The sequence below is a fragment of the Vipera berus genome (assembly GCF_964194415.1).
Source record: "Vipera berus genome assembly, chromosome: Z".
In the NCBI taxonomy this organism is placed as follows: domain Eukaryota; kingdom Metazoa; phylum Chordata; class Lepidosauria; order Squamata; family Viperidae; genus Vipera; species Vipera berus.
This window is the reverse complement of record NC_138205.1, coordinates 28,373,435-28,389,206: the sequence shown is the minus strand read 5'-3', so window position 1 is coordinate 28,389,206 and position 15,772 is coordinate 28,373,435.

Here is a 15,772-nt window from a genome sequence, read left to right as displayed (position 1 = left end):
TTTTTTCCCTTTATGTAAAGACAGATGCAAAAGACGAGTTAAATAGTTCTGCTTTCTCCCTGTTGCTTGTCACCTTCTTGCCACTTTCACCCACTAATGGACCAATCATTTCCTTAACTTTTTCTTGTTTTTTATATGTTGAAAGAAGCTTTTTTTGTTATTGTTGACTTTGGTCACAAGCCTTAGTTCATTTGGAGCCTTAGCTTCTCTCACTTCATCTTTGCAGACACGGGCTGTTTGCTGATATTCTGCCTTAGTTATGTGCTCCTCTTTCCACTTCTTATACTTGTCCTTTTTATCTTTCAGTTTATCAGAGAGTTCTTTATGCAGCCATGCTGGTTTCTTTTGAAAGCTGTTATTTTTCTTCTTTGTTGGTATTGTGCTAGACTGGGCCTTTGTTATTTCACTTTTCAAAATTTCCCAAGCTTCTTGAGTTGTTTTCCCCTTTAGGATTCTCATCCATGGAATTCTTCCCAAGGTCTCTCTAAGTTTATTGAAATTAGCTCTTTTAAAGTCCAAGACTCTAGTTTGGCTGTGTTCTATTGCTTGTGCCTCCAGAATGCTGAATTCCAATATTGCATGATCACTTCCCCCCAAGGTTCCTGTGGCTTCGACACTTTCTATCATTTCATCTCTGTTAGTGAGAATTAAATCCAGTATGGCTAATCCCCTAGTTCCCTTCTCTACTTTTTGGGAGAGAAAGTTGTCTGCTAGGTTTATCAGGAATCTGTTAGATCTTCCACTTGCTGCAGAATTTTTTCTCCCAGTTGATATCAGGGTAATTAAAGTCCCCCATTACTATTGTGATGCGCTTCCTACATACCTTAGTTAACTGACTAGCAAAAAGTTCATCTATTTCCTCTGCTTGGTTGGGTGGCCTATAGTATACACCTATGGCAATGTCATTTTTTCCCCTTTTATATTGACCCAAATACATTTAAGTTTACAGTTATCATCATTGTTGTGCTCTATTTCTGTAGAGATAAAGTTATTTCTTATATAAACAGCAACTCCACCTCCTCTTTCATTTAGTCTGTTTCTTTAAAATAATTTAAATCCCTCTAGCTGTGTGTTCCACTTGTGGGTTTCGTCCCACCATGTTTCCGTAATGGCAACAATATCATATCCGCCCTCATTTACCTGAATTTCTAGTTCACCCTGCTTACTGTTCATACTCTGTGCATTGGTGTACAGACATTTGAGTCCTTTATGACTGACCCTGTGTTTACTTGCTACATAACTTGTGTGGTGCCTAAGTTCCCCTATTTTCTTAGATTGCCGAGGACAGTGATGTTCTGTATCAATTAACTCACTGTCCCCGTTGTTTAGTTTAAATATTCCTCCAGAAAAGCTGTGAATTTATTGCCAAGTAACAGTCCCTTTCTTAGATGATGCAGACCATCTCTTTTGTACATTTTCTCCTTTACACCACTCCTTTAGCCACATATTAAATTCTGCTATACACTGGCCTTTTCCATTTTACTCCTTATACACTTTGACATCTAGATTAGCCTTTAAACCTGGCGATCCCCTTTCCAAGTATTAACCAGTTTCAACCCTGCTTAGTTGCTGACCTCAGCCAAGACTATCTAACTGCTGCTCCCTAACTGGGCTTTGCCTAAAAGCCACATTCCAAATGGCTTCTCCTCCTGGAATTGTTTTCTGGCAGCTGAATGCAATGAAGAAAGGTTGTTGACCACAAAAGCACAACTCAGTGTGACCGGTAAAGAAAGTCAGAGGTTCTTGGAGTGGCGCAATTCAGGCAACTTAATTATTTTATGAGAGCAGTGTTGCCAACAGTTCACAGAGCAATTCCACAGTTTAGTACTATTGGGAAAGAAAGGAGTTTAAATGAAGGACAGTAAATCATATAAATGGTAAAGTGGACCTGCACTAGAGTTCAAATCCCTGCTTATCCCCAAGTTTATTGTATGATATTGGGTAAGTTACTTTTATCCCAACTCATTCCTTATAACATCTGGCAAAGTATTATTATTATGGTTTTCAAGATGAAGAATTTGAACGATTCTCAGAAGACCTGCCCCTCCGACCTCATTTCCCTTTTCAAAAACTGTTAGTTTCTGATATATGCCTGGTATGGATATGGCTGTTCCATTGCAGCTATGATCACAGCTATATGTTTGCTCATCTCTGCCTATATGATTATTGTCCCTATATAATAGTTTTAGAAGTAAAAAAGCAGGAACTAAATTATTTAGTAATTTAATCAATTATTAAAGAGTATCATTGATTTGATAAATTGATTTCATGATCAAATATCCTGTTCACATAATTGCTGTTGGAATTATGAATATGATTCTCTCAGGATAATAAAATTATATTCATATGCCTATTATTTCTATTGAACTCTGAACAGACAGAATAGATTTGCATTGTTAAGTTCTTGGAGACTTAAATGCCTGATGGTCCACAAAACAGAATAAAATCTACATCTCTTAATTCATAGCAAAATCTACTTTTAGGAGGTCTGGGAGAATTTCTCCCATCGCTTCTGGAAAGCATTAGAGCTGTGGTGGCGAACCTATGGCACACGTGCCACAGGCGGCATGCAGAGCTATCTCTGTGGGCATACACACCATTACCACAGACAGAGGGATGAGGGGCTGGGCTGCTCCCCTTCCCCTCTCTTCCACACATGCAGAGTCTGGGAAAGTGGTGAGAACTGGGAGGGGAGAGGCTAGAAAAGGAGCAGGTTTTGGCAGGAGCAGCATTTGGTGCAGACAGTGAGTGAGCACGAGCAACCGGCTGGCCTGCAGAAGAGGAGGGGGGGTGAAGGACTGCCGGGTATCTGGAGCTGCCTCAGCTGCTCAATGGCCTTAGCAGGCCCCAACAATGCAGCAGAGTTCACCCAGCCTTGTGGGGCAGTGCCCCAGGTAGGCTCTGTTTAAGCCAGGCAGGACTGAGCAGCCAGTCAGCCAGCTGGTGAGAGCAGTGCCTGAGCAGGGTTGGGGGGGTGTCGGGTTCTGGCTCCTTCTACCTTGCAGGGGCTGGGGAGAAGTTGGCTGCCCAGCCTTGTGGAGCAGTGGGCTAATGCCTCCTTAAGTAACACCAGCTGCCTGCAATTATTGCAGGTTCGCATCCCACCAGGCTCAAGGTTGACTCAGCCTTCCATCCTTCCGAGGTAGGTAAAATGAGGACCCAGATTGTTGGGGGCAATAAGCTGACTTTGTAATAATGCCGCTTGGGGGGGGCATATACATAGAATGAAGGCTATTGCTAAGCAAATTTGATTTGTGCTTAGATTGTAAGCCGCCCTGAGTCTTCGGAGAAGGGCCGGATATAAATGGGATTAAAATAAAAAATAAATAAATAAAATAATGGCAGCGGTGATGGTGGCAATGGTTGCAGCGGTGGCACCAGCGGAGGGGGCAGTCTGGGCAGGGTCTGGTTAAGGCAGGAGGGGCTGAGCAGCCAGCCAGCCAGTGACAGCAGCACCTGAGCAGGGTTGGGAGGGGTGATTGGGTTCTGGCCCCTTCTACCTTGCTTGCAAAATTGTCCAGGGGCTGGGGAGAAGTTGGCTGTCCAGCCTCATGGGGCAGCGATGGCGGCAATGGCAGTGGCAATGGCGGCAATGGTGGTGCCAATGGCAGTGCCAGCAACAATCCTTCCATTGTCAGGCCAGCCAGGCAGCAGAGGAAGGGATGGCCGAGTGTCTGGAGCTGCCTCGAGTGCTCGCTAGCCTCAACTGGCCCCAAGAAGGCAGCAGAGATCACACACTGGCTGCCCAGCCTTGTGGAAGCAGTGAGGGGTAGGCATGGGCCACAGTGTGAAAAATGGTCTTAAGTCACTTTTTAAAATGCTGTTGTGTCTTCAAATAGTCACTAAGCAAACTGTTGTAAGGCAAAGACTACTGTACTTTATCACTTTTTTCCTTTTTGGGGGGTGGGGGGCGGTCATGAAGTTTGACACCTTGCTGGAAAAGCCCTGAGTTAGAGTACTCAGATTGCAGCTGCTTTCTTGCAGGTATGTGGAATGGTATGGGACCCACAGGTTTTGGTTGAAGAGAGGAAGTTGGTTACAGCTTTTTAGGAAAGATAAAATAGACAACCAAGAATGCTTTATTGACCATTCTTCATCCAGATTTTATATCAGTTGCATCTGCTAGTGCAGGTGTTCTGCTTCAGATTTCTCTGTTATTTTCAGCATCTGGTAAAATGAATGAGTACTTTTCCAACAACCTGTAAAATCCAAGACACTGCTTTCATTGTTTAATTCCCCTCTCCTAGATTGTTGATTCAGGGAATATCCATTCCTTTAGTGTTAACTAATAGTGTTAGTTATTTAGGGATAGATTTGCATTGGTTGCTTCATTTTTTTAAAAAGTGTGTTTTTGTAGACTCCAAGTCTTGTATACCAAAAAATGAGTACAGCAAAGAAAGCAAAAACAGATAGTGGAAGATCATCCCAAGAGGCCTGGACAGAGTCATTTGGAGTGATTGAATGCAGTGGGAAAGCATTATGTGTTCTATGCAATGAAAGTGTTGTGTGTTGCACATCAAGTGTCAGACAGCACTTTGACACCAACCACAAAAGTGTTGCCAAACTTGTGATACTGAAAGAAAAGAGTTTCTTGAAGGGAAATTGAGGAACTATTGTTCACAGCATCTTAATTTTTTCAACTATCTTTCCAGAACAAATCATCTGACAGCTGCCAGTTTAAAAATTTCACTGTGTATAGCAAAACATGGTAAGCCCCTCTCTGATGGGGATATTATCAAAATGGCCATGTTGTCTGGGAGTGATTCTCTTTTTCATGATTTCCCAAACAAGGATAAAATTATTCAACGTATCTTTAAATACTGTTAAAGATCGAGTCCAGCGCATGGCAAATGATGTTAGTCAGCAGCTCATCACTGACTTACAAAAGGCAACCTGTTACTCCATGAGCTTGGACGAAAGCACAGATATAAAAAATCATGCAAGGCTAAGCAGTAATTTTGCATTATGCTGTTGGTGACATCATGAGAGAAGAGCTGGTGAAACTGGTGTCTGCCTGAAAGAACACAAGGAGTAAATATCTACAATGCTGTGAAGGAGGCCTTTTTGTCACAAGACATAAGACTAGAAAAAGTGGTTTCAATTACTAGTGATGGAGCACCTTCTGTGGTGGGAGCAACATCTGGTTTCATACAGTTGTTTGTTAAAGAAACAAAACATCAAGTCATTCAGTTCCATTGTATTATATATCAAGAAGCTCTTTGTGCCAGGGAAAGCAACAAAAAATTTGACGATGTCCTCAAAGATGTCACAAAAATATGAATTACATCATGGTTCGTGCTCTGAATTGTCAACAGTTTCAAGCACTTCTTGAGAAGGTTCAGGCACAATATAATTATTTATGTACAATAATGTCCAGTGGCTGAGCAGAGGATGCGTCCTGGAGAGATTTGTAGCCTGCTTGGATAAAATTAGGCTGTTTATGAACAAAAAAGGGCAAGAATATCCACAGATCACTGATACACCCTGGCTTACCAACCTCATGTTTTTTTTACAGATTTTACAATACACTTCAATGTACTGAACAAACAATTACAAAGTGTAGGGAAAACAGCAGAAGGGATGTTTTGTGATATCAAAACATTTGAGATAAATTTGCAGGTTTTTAAAAGAGACCTTGAAAGTGGGCAGCTGAAATATTTTCCAAATCTAAAAATGCATTTTGCAAATTTTACAACATTTGCAGACAATCCTACAAGCCATCAGGAAATCTACAAGAAATTTTCTAGCATTGTAGCAGCTGCAAAGATGAATTTTAGTAATACCATTTACAATTCCATGAGATGGAGGCAACCTTGTGTTTTCTTACTTCTCCAGATAAAGCCAGATTTGAAGAAGTTGATTTTTCCTGCTTACACTGGTTAGATTTAGGAAATCTGAAATGGAGCTATTGGAATTTCAAGAAAACTCTATCTGGAAAAATAAATTCTGTGATCTGCATGAAACACTTGAGAAGATGGAAGGGATGGCAAAGGACAACACAGTTAGTTCTGAAAATGAAATCCTTAAAGTGTGGAATTTTCTGCAAAATAATTTTAAGTCAATGAAAGCACTTGGGATTGCTTTCCTTACTTCGTTTGGATCATCTTATGCTTGTGAACAGCTGTTTTCAGCTTTGAATTATATCAAATCTGACACCAGAAACTGACTAACAGATGACCTTAGTGCTGCATGTGTTGCTCTCAAACTTACAAAATATGAGCCAAGGTTAGATAAATTATGAGCATGCATACAACAGCAAAAATCACATTAATTCTTCAAAAGTATGCCAAATGCAAACTTTTACCTTTCAATAAAAAGTTGTTTGTATCATTGAAAGCTCTGTTATTGTGTTTTGGGGAGGTGGAGTGAGTGGGAGTGCCCCAACACCCCCCCCCCTGCATAGCCAGAAGCCTTGCATCATCACCGCTTGCCTGACGCACTCCCCCAGCCCCTCTCTTTCCCATTCTTTGAAACAAACATCCCCCCTTCAATCCTCCTGTTTCTGCCTTCTGAATTAAAATGAGAGAAAGCCAAGATTTTTCTTTTGTGGTCTTTACATGTTTAAACTCCAGCTAGAAGGAAGTGGGGAAGAAAACCATCGCGAGACACTCTTCCGTTTTAACTCCTTTTCCTTGTCATTTTTTGGAGTTTTCATCCTGCTTTCATGAGAGGGCAGCACTTGGGAGGCGGTGTAGCTGCCCCCTTTCCCCCCAAGCCATCAGCTGAGAAAGACACCCACCTACCCATGCTTTTCCTCCTGTCCAAGGCTTTCACTGTCATGAGCATTTCTGTTGAGGACTGGTGGGGGTGGGGCTGTTTGGTTTTTATTCCCCTCCTATCTGCTGGGTGGTTGCAGCAAGTTTTGGTCTCTTCTGTTGTGCTTTGAGGTTACCCACAAAGCACATTTGTTTTTTGGGGGGATTCCCTCTTCAGTTGCTAAGCTTGCTTAAACCATGTTCCTCTGCCTCCTCCTTCTCACCAGAACCCCCCTTTGTCTGCAACCAGCCCCTGCCCTGGGCCCTGCTTGGCCTTGCCATGCCCCATGGCAATGGCAACCCTGCCCCCTCCCTCGCCTCACCTCCTCCCTGAAAGATGAGCTTCCTGCCGACTGCCCCACCCCGCAAAGACCCACTGGATCTCCCCCAACCCTGCCCAGCTCCCACAGGCATCCCTCCCCAGGAGCAACATTGAGGTAGCCACGCCCACCCTGGCCATGACCACTCAGTCTGCCATGACCACCATAGCCATGCCCACCCAGTGGGCCACACCAACCCAGTACACAGTGATACATAAGTGGGTTTTGGGTTGCAGTTTGGGCACTCGGTCTCTAAAAGGTTTGCCATTACTGCCTCAGAGTATCTCATATAAGCTTAAGGTGCCTATCTGAGATACTTCTACCTAAGAATGCTCCAGAGTTTAATTCAGTTTAAACTTCAGATTTCACTTGAATCAGATTTCATCTGATTTATACTTCTCAGATGAATGAGCAGAAAAGCATGAAAGCACACTACAGTTGTGCTTTGAATATCATGTTTCTCTGGTTGTTGCAATATAGTTCTCAGTTTAAAAAACAGTCTAAAGTATTTGTGGAAGTGGATGTTATGATCATGTTTGATAGGGTGAAGATTATAATATCCTCCTTTTTTCCCCTCAAGGTGGGATACAAAAAGTGTGATGAAGGTCTGCCATATTTTTACCCATTCAATTGGAGGCCTATGTGGTAGAATAAGCTGAGAAAAAGTGACCAAAATCATCCAGTGAGCATCAAGATCAAATGGTAATTTGAATCCAGGCCTCTCTTGTCCAAGATTGGTTGCTAGATTACACTGATATTGAAATATATTTTAAAATAATAATATACAAAGGTGTATTTGAGAGGATCTGAGTTGAGAAATGAATGTTTTTTGGGAAAAATGTTAGACATGTATTTGTTATGTACTGGGTTTTGGTGATACACCACATGGGTTGCTGGAGCAGCTAATGGCTCTCCAGCAACCCAGACTAACTGTCTCCTGTCCTGCAATTGGCTAGCCCCAGGTAGCAAGAGTGGGTTCAAACCTATTGGCTGCCACCTAGGGGCTAGACTATATATCAGACATGTCAAACACACCGTGAAGTGGTTTCATGCGGCCCGCAAAGCCATCCTGGAAACAGTGAGGGAACGGCCCCCACTGCCTTGGCCCTGGCCCAGAGACCCTCCTCCTGCCAGAGACCCTCAAATCTGTCCCACTCCTACCCAGGCCCCCATAGGCACCCTTGATGCAAACAATGTAGAGCTGGCCACGCCCACCCAGTAGGCCACGCCCACCCAGGCCACACCCACCCGGCCCCCTGAGGCCAACCGCAATGCTGATGCGGCCCTCAATGAAATTGAGTTTGACACCCCTGCTATATATGGTGGCTGGTTGCAGCCCATGTTTCAGTACAGTTCTAGCAAGAAAGAAAGTATGAGTTATCCTGTACTCAGCCTCATGTATTCATTCCTGCACCTAAGAGCCCACTACTTATCAGTGGCGACGAAGGTGGGATCCTGCTTTGTTGATTAAGAGCTGAAGTCTTCGAGGGGTTGGCAGCACATGCCGGAGAGAAGAGGCATTTCCCCCCCCCCAGGCTTGCTAGCAAGCTACACTAGTGGCCTTGTGCTCAGTGGACGCATTCCCTGAGCCTTGAAGCAGGATCCGAAGATTGCAGGAACCAGAGTGAAGAATGTCAAAGGTTGGCAATGTCAGGGGAGAATTATTACTCCCCTATCAGAGGGCGACGAACCATGGTTCATTTGATGCATGGTGAACATCAAAGAAAGAAATCCGAGGCATATTCTACTATAAAATTTTTAATGAGAAAACAAAAGACCTAACTGACTACATCTCTCATCAGGCAGAATACAAAGTAAAAGTGAGAAATCTTTTTCTAGACATGCGCACTTAGTAGGACAAAACAGAGTAAAACCATAACATGGCTGAACATGTAACATTCACTATGGTTACATGATAAGATAGTAACACAGGTGCAGAGAGCAGGGGAAAATGTACAGACAGAAATGAACAAAGCTGGCAAAACTAAAAAAAACAACACAGTGACATCCCCTTCTTTTGTCAGCCACGCAGATCTCAGATAAGGCACATCTTGTTACTCAGATACTCGTGCTGAGTTGTAGGAAGTGGTTTGTTCAGCATATCAGCAATCTGGTCATGTGTAGGCACGTACTGCAATTTAACAAAACCTTGTTTAACTACTTGTCTTATATTTTGGTAACGGATGTCGATGTGTCTAGACCTGGAACCTGTAAAGCGATTCTCAGATATATAAACCACAGATTCGTTGTCTTCCATCACAGTGATCGGTCGAATCGGGTGTGTCCAGATATCTGTGACTAAAGCATCAAACCATGTTAGAGAATTACATGCATCTGAAACACAAGCATATTCAGCTTCAGTAGATGAACAAGAAACAAAATTCTGTTTACGCACATGTCAGTAAACAGGACATCCATTTAAAAACATCATATAACCTGAAGTACTTTTAGGTGATTGCTTATCACTCACCCAATCAGAATCTGCATAACAACATAACTCTGCATAGTCAGTATGTGTGGGTTCTAACAATAACTTCATGTTTTTAGTGTATTTTAGGTATCTCAATAGTTTCTTAACACATGTCCAGTGAAACTGTTTTGCTTTGCCTACGTGTCGTGATAGGAGATTAACACTAAGTGCAATGTCTAGTCCAACTACTAATATACAGCAGCGACCCAATGACTGAGCGATAAAGTGTTTGATCCTCGAACTCAGGACTTGGTTCATGTGTCAAATTGTGAAAATCGGTTTGCATGGGTATACTCACATGTAATGCTGCTCCACTGTCCAAAGTCCAAATAAGTCATCTGTTGTACTCTGGTTGAAGTTGTGGATCGTTAGTTAAAGCCAATGTGGCAAGTGGAGCTTGCGGATCACGTCTGGGACCACGACCACAACCTTGTTGTCCGCCTCTACCTCTGCCTCCTCTGGAATCTGTTCCTCTGGGCTGGTAAGTGGCGGGCACTGGAAAACATTGGGGACAATCCCGGGTGGCATGTCCCACACGATTACAGATGTAACATCTTGGCATCCTTGGAACATAGGCTCTTCCACAGAAGGGACGCCTCGCTGGAGCTCTTGATGCAGGTGGTCCTCTCAAATGTGGTGCGGCTTGCATAAATGCCTCTCCTTCGGTTAAAATTCTGCATACATGATCTACCGTGCGTTGAGCAACAGGCACATGATTAATCTTGGTAATAGCATCTTTCCATTCATAGTTCAATGTTAATAATAATGCTGATCATTTGACAGTCATCAATAGGGTAGCCTTTTTCACCCAGTTCTTTTCTTATACCTTTCATTTTAGTTAAGTGTTCTCCAATAAGTTCACCAGGTTTTAATCTAGAACCATAGAACTCAGACAAAAGCAAACATGTAGACTCAATTGACGTAGGCCAATAACATGTTTCTAATTGAGTCCAAATCTGTTGAGTAGTTGCATCTTGTGAAAATGTGAGCTGCAATTCAGTGTCCATTGACATCAATAATGTTGTGCATGCTCTATTATTTAAGTCCCATATGTCAGGAGTCCATGGCTGGGCAGGAGGATTAAATACTATGGAAAGAGTACCTTCTCTGCGGAGCAAGGGTCCAACCTCACTAACCCATGCCCTGTAATTTTGACCTGACCGCTTCAATTTTGAATCACCAGCCAGTGGTACAATAGAGGGTGCCTGTTGAGGAACATGCAATTGAGGTACTGGCTGTGCAGGTTGTACAGTTTGGAATTGGCCTGCAGGAGGCACCTGTGCCTGCACCTGCGGCAGTTGAATTGGAGCTGCCATGGGTACTGGTGCTGGGTGTGGCTGTACTGGAGCTGCAATTCCACCCTGGCCAGCAGAAGGCTCTTGAGCTGCTACATTAAAGTGGCCTGCAGTTAGCACTGGCCTTTGTAACTGAGAACCCAGTGGAGGCTGCACTTAGGCTGAAGGCTGCTGTGCTCTATCTGGAACAGGAACCTGGAGAGTAGCAGTATTAATAGGAACTCTAGCTGGAGCACCAGATGTTTGGAGCAATAATTCATTAATAGACATCTTTGAAAAAGAGAGCTCCAATCTTTGCATTTTCTCACGTAAGCCACATAGTAACTCATTTCTGTCTTGTGAAACAGCTTCACCAGGAGATGGTGCTATAACATTAGATTCAGGCATCATTGTAGCCTTGATATCTTTGTGTGTCATTTGAGATGGCACTTGGTCAGGAGACTGTGACGTGGGAGCCTCCTGTTCCCATTCGTCTGACACAACACTCAATTGTGGGTGTGGCAATGGCTTTGGAGAAGAAGGCAATATGGCCGACTCTGGAATGTGTATGCCAGCAGAGTCTCTCCCCTGCTGCTTGATCATGGGTGCATATGCCTTCGCCTGCTGCAGATCTCTGTCAAAAGCCTCAATTTGTTCATAATAACTTTGCAAAACCTTCTCCTGCACAGTTTGTTCAGGGCTGGGAGGATACTGACTCACTCCCTTTTCTACTGAGCCTTTTGGTCTAGCACTGATCCCCTTGAAAATAGCCTGTGCTCCATGAGTATAAATTATTTCTGGAGGGCTTGTAATATCAGAAAACGGGGAAACTGACCTTGACTCAGAGGCTGCTTCTCCAAGACATGTAGCGGATGCCAGCAGAGTCTGTAAACTTGAAGGGAGATGTCCCGGTGAAGTAACTGTCTCCTCCGCAGCAGGCTGATAACGAGTCTTCTTCTTCTTTTTCTTTGGCATATTTGCAGCAATTAATCACAGCTTCCTCAGTGCCGGGCTAACTAGCTATATGCTTATCAGTAGCAATAAATCTTGAAAATAAAAACAAACCATCCTCTGCTACCAAATGTCAGGGAAGGATTATTACTCCCCCTATCAGAGGGCAACGAACCGTGGTTCATTTGATGCATGGTGAACATCAAAGAAAGAAATCCGAGGCATATTTTACTGTAAAAATTTTAATGAGAAAACAAAAGACCTAACTGACAACATCTCTCATCAGGCACAATACAAAGTAAAAGTGAGAAAACTTTTTCTAGACATGCATACTTAGTAGGACAAAACAGAGTAAAACCATAACATGGCTGAACATGTGACATTCACTATGGTTACATGATAAGATAGTAACACAGAGAGCAGGGGAAAATGTACAGACAGAAATGAACAAAGCTGGCAAAACTAAAAAAACACGCAGTGACAGGCAAATTAAGAGAATTCGACGTGAAACATCCGAAGGAATGGCCATCTTACCTTTCACAAGTAGAAAACTATCTGAGAGCTAATCAGATTGCGGAGGAAGGTCTGAAGGCTGCACCGCTGCTTTGCATGTGTGGCCCAGCAACTTCAACCTGGCCAAGAATCTTTTCATGCTGACACCCATCGAAGTGGTCTCCTATGCAGATCTAAAAAAGAAGCTAACCAGCCACTTCCAACCCAAGATGTCTGAGATGGCTTGGAGATTCAAATTCAACCAAAGAGTGCAACTACCCGGGGAGACAGCTTTGGAGTTCATTGCGGGCCTTAGACAGGCCGCATGCCTTTGCAAGTTCTCAAACTTAGAAGAACGACTAAGAGACCGGCTCGTCTGTGGCCTTCGGGACAGAACGCTTCAGCAGAGACTATTTGCTAGACCCAATTTAACATTTTCAGAAGCACAGGATGAAGTGATGGCCGACGAAGCCACCGGGGGTGCAGTGCAGACAGTTCAGCCCACCAAACCTTCAAAAGTTGAAGAATCGGTCCATTTTGAAGTTGCCAAATGCACCGGAGAATCGTCAGAGGAAGAAGAACCCAAAATCAACAAACTCCAAAGGCAAACCAACATGCAACACCACAATAATCACCAACGAGAGGACGGTTACAAGGCAGTTCTCTTACCGAGATATAAGGGGTGCGGAGGCAACCATATTCGCGCCAGTTGCAGATTTCATTCAGCCACGTGTAGAGCTTGCAGAAGAAAAGGCCACATCATGGTGGTTTGCAGAGCCCACCAGAGAGACCGGCCACCCAAACACTAGTCAGAGGAACCGACTAGGAGAGGTACTAGGGCCCAGGGTCCAGTTAGTGTGGGATTCTTCAGAAGCCGGAGAAGCATATGCCGCACTGGGGTCAACGCCCTCTCAAACCCAAACTTAAGCTCTTGGTAGAGCTACAAGGAGTTCCACATAAGATGGAGTTGGACTCCGGCTCTTCAGTCTCAATCATTTCACAAGACACATTTAACTTTGTGTGTAGGCACAGTAATAACTGGGCCAAACTAAGACCCTCAGATATCATTTTAATGGATTTTCAAAATGCTCATGTTAAAGTTAAGGGTAAAGCCACTGTATTGGTAAAATTTAAAGGGTTTTTTGGGCACCTGGATGTAATAGTAGTAGGGGGCCAAAGAACAAGTCTCATTGGACTTGATTGGTTTGATGCCTTAGGGCTTAGGTATTCAGATTACTGGCATAAACCTTACACAAATGGCAGGCCTCATGTCAGTGTGCGAAGAATACGTGGATGTTTTTGATTCAAACCTAGGGACACACAGGCCCACCTATTTCTTTTAAGTTAGATCCCAATGTTGTCCCAATCAGGGTTAAACCTCGCAGGGTCCCCTTTGCTTTAAAACATAAAATTGATTGTGAAATTGATAAGCTTGTAGAACAGGGCGTGTTACAGCCTGTTGATAAGGGGGAGTGGGAAACTCCTATTGTCACTCCACTTAAGGCCAACGGGGAAATTCGCATTTGTGCTGATTATAAATGCACATTAAATAGAGCCCTCAAGCAGCATGCTTATCCAGTTTCAGTGGTCAACCATATTTTAGCCTCTTTGCAAGGGGGAACTATTTTTGCTAAACTTGATTTAGCACAGGCCTATCAGCAATTGCCGGTTGATGAGGCCACAGCCACAGCTCAAACGATCGTGACTCACAGAGGGGCATTCAAAGTCAAATGCTTACAGTTTGGAGTCAGTGTTGCACCGGGTATTTTCCAAGGGATTATGGAATGTACATTTAAGGGTATCCAGGGTATCTGCCTTTATTTTGATGATGTTCTTATTACTGGGGAATCCCCAGATGTTTGGGCCAGAAGGCTCAGGACTGTGAGGCTTCATGAAGCAGGCTTCAAATTAAAAAAGAACAAGTGTAGTATTGGGGTTTCATCAACAGAATTCCTGGGTTTCTGCTTTGATGCTAATGGCATTCACCCCGCTGATTCTAAAGTGAAGGCCATTAAAATGGCTCCTAGACCCAAATCAAAAAGAGAGCTGCAAGCATTTTTGGGTCTCCTAAATTTTTATCACACATTCCTACCTCATAAGGCAGCAATAGCAGAGCCCCTCCACAGGCTGCTTGACAAAAAAAGCTCCTTGGAAATGGACTAACTTACACGAAAAAGTTTCCAGGATTTGAAAGCACTTCTGTCAGAAAAGTCCACTGTAACTCATTACATAGAGTCTAAACCTGTATGTCTTGCATGTAGTGCATCTCCCTATGGAATGGGGGCAGTCTTAAGCCACTTAGAAAAAAATGGAAAACAGGTTCCTATAGCATTTTACTCCTCTGCTGAGCGCAACTATGCCCAGATTGACAAAGAGGCCCTGGCCATAGTTGCTGGAATTAAAAAAATTCATGATTACTTATGTGGCAGGGATTTCACTGTCTACACTGACCACAAACCTCTGTTGGGACTGTTCACAACAGACAAACAACCCCCCCCCCCACATACTATCTCCAAGAACGTTGAGATGGTCTATTTTTCTGTCTGCATACAATTTTAAATTAATTCATAAACCAGGAAAGGAAATGGGCCATGGTGATGGCCTCAGCAGACTACCACTGCCACTAATGGATCCAGATTCAGCTCCTGCTGCTAGAATACTGTCCATACAGGACATACCTGAGTTTCCCCTCCATGCAGGGGACATTGCTGCTGAAACTGCCACAGATAAAATACTTAGAAGAGTGTTGTCATGGGTATACACGGGCTCATTGGAAAAAAGTCCAGGCTCTGAATTTCAAAGTTATTTTGTCAGGAGGCATGTCTGCACATAAAGGGTGCATTTAATGGGGGAACAGAGTCATAATTCCGACTTCCCTAAGAGACAGGATCTTACACTCATTACATGAAGGCCATCCAGGCATTGTCAGAATGAAAGCTTTAGCTAGAAGCTACCTTTGGTGGCCTGGCCTTGATAAGGCCATCGAGGGTCAAGTCCATGGTTGTTATACATGCCAGCAATCTAGGCCTGAAATGCCACAGGCCCCAGTTCACAGGTGGGAGGAAACTCCCTGGTCTAGGATTCACATAGACTACACTGGGCCTTTTCAGGGGCAGCTCTTCCTGATAGTAGTGGATAGCCACTCAAAATGGCTGGAAGTAATTCCAGTTCCTAACATGACTACTGCTAGGAAAATCCAGGTGCTGAAAAAACTCTTTGCAACACATGGGTTTGCCTGATGTCTTAGTTTCTGACAATGGGGCCCAATTCACTGCTGCTGAATTTCAGGCTTTACTTAGAGCTAATCTCATCAGACATGCAACATCTGCACCATTTCATCCATCTTCTAATGGTCAAGCCAAATGCATGGTGTGGACAATGAAGGAAGCACTCAAGCGCATTGTCACAGGTGACTGGCATCACAGATTGGCAGATTTCTTACTGTGCCAGCATTCTATGCCCTGCACGGCCACAGGTAAAAGTCCTGCAGAACCTCATTGGGGGAGGCGT